Below are 5,386 nucleotides of genomic sequence, written 5' to 3' on the forward strand. Positions count from 1 at the left end.
ATCGACATTAATCCATACATCGCTGAGTGCTGTTCAAAACTCTTAAAGCCTGCCATTTCATAAAAGAAAGTCTTAAAAGAGGGAAATAGATGAATAGCAGGATTTAAGTCCTCTGTCTCACCTAAAAACAATGGTAAATTAAAACTTGATTTATAAAGACAAATAAATGAAGAAGCACATATACGCATACTTTGACCATTTACCTCTTCATATACATGGACTTCATCATCTAATTCACTAAGTAAGTTAATATCTTCTTTGTGAATGTTAAAATGATGAGACATTTCATGGGCTTCTTCTAAATCAATAAGCTCCTCACTTCCACCTCTTGAAGGTTCCTGAGAATTCATCAGCAAGTAGCCCTCTTTTGAAAAACCTACAACAAGCCCACTAGTAACTGTCTCTGATCTATTCTCCCCATATGAGACGAGTTTCAGCGTGATTTCAGCTTGAACTTCCAGTTGATGTAAATTAGTGCATTCACTACCTTCTCTCAATTGATTTACGTACATCAGTAGATGGACCGACATCAACATTTCCTTCAACATCACTTTGTTCACAAGTCCTAGCAAGGATCTCGTTTGCAGACTCATCCTGTTGAGCATCATTTAGGATCTCATTTGCAAGCTCATTTTTTAATTGAGCACCATCAAGGACCTATTATAAAGCTATGAGGACTGTTCTCCAAAGAACTACTAGACAAATCACTTGCTTCCAACTATTATAAAGCAAAACTGAAGCAACATATTATAAATAATAGCAAAATAAGAGTTCAACCTAGTAGCAATTTCATAAATACGACTCTCATTAGCACAATAATAAGCATAACTAGTTGAAGAAAAACCTGTGAAGAGGATTTGTATTTATGAAGCACTAGTTGGAGCAAAACTGGTTGTAGAAGTCTCATTAGAAAAATAAGACTTTCCAAGTGTACAAAGTTCCCGGAAACAAAAGTCGATAATCTCTAAATAACGTTTTAACAATTGATAAACATAATACTTTTGAGACTAATTGGTTTACTTTTACTAATTTTCTATCTACTTTTAGAAAATACAAAAAGCAATAACTGTTCAACTCAAATCAATTTGTAAGCAAGATATATAGATAATTCTGAAAGCAATTGATCATGGATGGGGATAATAAGATAGTATATAGTAACATACTTCCCTAATACTGGACTTATATTATGACATTCACCTCAATCTTAAGGTACATAGCTCATAATCACTAATACAAGCCCACAATCAATTGGATTTTATATACTAACTCGAACATAATCGCAATGTTTACCTATGAACAAATTATAGCAAAATTCAGAATTTTTTTTTTGTTTTTTTTTCTATAAAAAATCAATTTCAATCACATACCTTGAATTTTGCGAAATTACAATTTCTTGCAACCTCAACTTTAACAACTTCAATTTCAACAATTTAACCTGAAAAACACTCAAATTAGTTAGTAATTGTATTAAAAACAGTTCAAACACTAACATTATTTAATGCTCATTTAAATGAGCAAATAATTGTTTGCTCATTTGATAAATGAGCAAAAAATGATATGTTTATTTGATAAATGAGCAAAAAATTATTTGCTCATATCTCCCAACACGGACTTTACATCAAGAAGTTCTGCAGGCTTCCTGATAGCATGAACAGCAAAAGACCTCACCAAATTACGATGTCAAACAAAATAGCTCAAGAAATCATGCTAATTTTCTAAGCAATTCACATCTTCGAGGAACCTTGCAAATCTTCAAATTAGTAAATGTGACTACAGTGAGTAATGTAAATACGGAGTAATATTTATAAATGCAGGGATTACGAGTTTAAATATCACAAAGCCGTCCTAACATCAAAATTCTACTCAAATTATGACTCCTTTTATAGCACACTCATTGAATATTTAACAAAGCAGACCTCCCATTGTCTCCCCCAACCTGATATCTACAACATTACATTTAGCTTTTCACTTAGACATTTTATCGAACAGTTTACGTGCATCCTCAATTCCTGTTGCAAATTTTTCGAATCAGAATTCACAAGTAAAACAGGGGTTTTAACTGTTTGGATTACCTTGAATGTTCGTAGGAAGCTTTATACTAGCTTTAACAGTACTCACAATAAAACCAAAACCGCAACATAATTGCAACAAAATCGAGCAAAAATCGCAACAAAACAACAACATAATTTCGAAAATACATAACCAAAATAAGAATACATGTTAAAACCTAAATTCAAGCAAAATAAAACTAAAATGAACTTGATAATTACTCAAAAAAATGAAAATAAAACTAAAATTAACAAAAAAAACAAAATAAAACATAATCGACACAAAGTAACCTAAAATTAGTGAGATGAAATCATCACAAATAAAACGAAAATCAAAATGAAGATAAACAATGAATGTAACCTAAAATTAATTGGAAAACAGTAAAAAATAAACAATAAACTTACATTGACGAACAATTGATGAAGATTGGAGAAGTTGTGATGAAATTTCAGAGAGAAAGAGAGTACAAAACCGAATGAAATTGAATGAGAAGAGAGAAATTGCGCATGAAAGAGGAAGGAGGAGAGAGAAAAAACGCAGAAATTGTTTTGAAATAAAATGGTTTTGTTTAAACCGGGATTGTATTGTGACCGTTGGATGCAATTGATCCAATGGTTATAATGAGTTCTCATATATAATAGTGTTCTCACATAAGGGTGTGGTCTCATATGATCCTATTTCTATATATATATATATATATATAATATCAATTGTATGATTTCTAAACTTGTGTTATCTAATAATAACATGACCCAATTTTTAGACATAACTTATTATACATAAATATATAATTAAACTTATCTTAATATTTTAAATAAATATTTTTTTTTCCTATTTATAGGTCTTGTTTGAGATTATCTAATTAGAACTTGATATATATGAGCATTTATTTTCCTAACAAAAGCTTTAAAAAGTAGTTTCAAAAACAATTGTCTAGCCAGTGTTTACTCCCCAAAGTTTAAAGGCTAATGAAGTTAGGTACACGTGACAGATAATGGATAGCTAAGAAGAACAATAATGTTAAAATTCCATTATCTTTTCTTCAAATTCTTTTTTTTTTTTTTTTTGAAACAATCTTTTCTTCTTATTCTAAAAAGGCAAGGGGAAATGGAATGCATTATTTATATCTTAGGGAAACCAAATTTGTTGAATCATGATAACACACGCAGTATCGATCTTTTTTGAGAAATTGACCCATTGTTTTAATTGAAAGGGGGACAAAATCACATGGACTAGTTTTTTGTGATACTGAATCAGCAGAATCAGCATTCGAAGAGGAGTCTTTAGGTCCAAGGGTTACTTCAAACTATACTCTAAACTTAGTGACTAGCATGTATTGTAGCTTTATTGGAGTTTTACGTCACATGTTCTCTTTTTCAGAACTATCGTTATTTGCCAACCAATGAATTACAGTCAAAAGAAGTGATGTACATGTGTCTTAACATGAATCTTTATATAAATTAACACAAAAAGCCAATTTTCAATCAGTCATGATAAGAAATAATGAATGCGACTATTACCAATAGCATTCTCAACATAGTTTATTAGATGAAGATAATAAAACTCAAATAAACGCGCTTTACTTCACCTAATTAAAAACTTAAAGATTATTAGTTTCAATAGTTCATTTATCTACATACAATTAGTCTTTTGTTTATACTAAGGAAGTAAAATTTCAAATGACTGTGATCTTAGTAAATTGTTTAATCCAACATAAAAATGTATCTTCGCAGATATATAGTATTGAGTAGCTATATTTTATTTCTACTCTAGTTTCGAATTTTAATTTAGGTTCCGTACCAAAAAATGGAGGAAAAAAAAACAAAGCATAAATGGGCCCAAATGTAATTGATCAGTCAGAGAATAGTTAGTGGAGTTTAGTGAGAGTTGGGGTTGACCACAAAGTTTTCACGTGGGTCTTAAGAGACGTTTTATATAATTTCACGTGGGATGCACACTATTTTGTGACCCAATGTCACGTGGAGGAATTCTTGCTCTTTTACCCCACTTATTACTATTCCTAGCTCTCTCATTTTTTTGGCAAACTTTTTTTTTTAAAAAAAATAAATTATTTTTCAATAATTGATGTCATGTCTTTCTCATAATATAGCTCACGGATGGGACCATAAATAAAATACTTGTATAGTTGTATGATAATATTACAATATGAAGGTACTCCATACTTATTTGAAATTTAAATTTGATGGAATGAGGATATTTAAATTTGATAGAATGGACATAAGATGGCTGACACGATTCGATATAGCTTAATTTGAATTATTTGATGGGAATTCGTTAATGACGCGTCTGAATACGATGAACATGTCAATTGACTATAATTTTTAAAGTATTGAGCTAGTTCAACATGAGCACAATTTGATAGGTAGTGTATCAAGTTGCTTATTTTCTTGATGGATCAAAATTAATAGCTCAACACAATATAACACAAATTTTCTTGATCATAATGGTGTCTATTGTAATAAGGGTTTAAGAAAAATTTCTCTCTCCCTAAAAGATCATGCATGATTTAAGATTAATAAACACCGTTAGTGTTATTTTACATCATCGAAATCAAAAAGTACTTGCAATAATTTTTTAAATTTGCAAGAGGATGTGATGGTTCACAAAGAGAGAGTGGATGAGAACTAGGAACAACAAGCGGGAACATGTTTCTATTAATTGACATTATGACATACCCCATAAATGCAAATGATATTGGTGCTAATGAAAATAACTTTCCTTGTATTTGGTTTCCATAAAGATGTACGATCATAGTTTAAGGATTTAAAAGATAATGGAAATGTGCAATTATCGTCTGATAAAAATATGTATAAAATACAAGTTTAATGTTATCAATTAAAACTTGATTTATTTGATTAGATACTTATCTTAAATATTAGAGATTAAAGGTTTGAAGCTTACTAAATGATACAGTGTAGTATTTGGAGGTGGAGATTCTCTTACCTTATTCCCTACTTTTAAGCATTTGGCTGATCATAGAATTTGGACCAATAATAAAACTGTGAGGACTGAAAATTTGATTAAGGTCTTCCTTCCCTTTAAAAAAAATTATATGCAAATGTTGATTAAGATTTGATAAAATTTTATTAAGGTCTTCCTTCCCTTATAAAAAAAATTTTGATTAAGATTTGATAAAATTTTCTTCTATTAGTCATTCAAACTCATACAACAATGTTGATATTATTATTCTATTGAAGACGAATATGCATTATTATGTTGAATAATGCATTGTATTCAATATTTGTTTGCATATGGTTGATGGTTTAAGTAGAATGAATGTGTAAAAATTGTCAAAATTTAAGAGTAATTTAACAAT

This window comes from Chenopodium quinoa, unplaced genomic scaffold, assembly GCF_001683475.1.
Source record: "Chenopodium quinoa cultivar QQ74 unplaced genomic scaffold, ASM168347v1, whole genome shotgun sequence".
Classification (NCBI taxonomy): domain Eukaryota; kingdom Viridiplantae; phylum Streptophyta; class Magnoliopsida; order Caryophyllales; family Amaranthaceae; genus Chenopodium; species Chenopodium quinoa.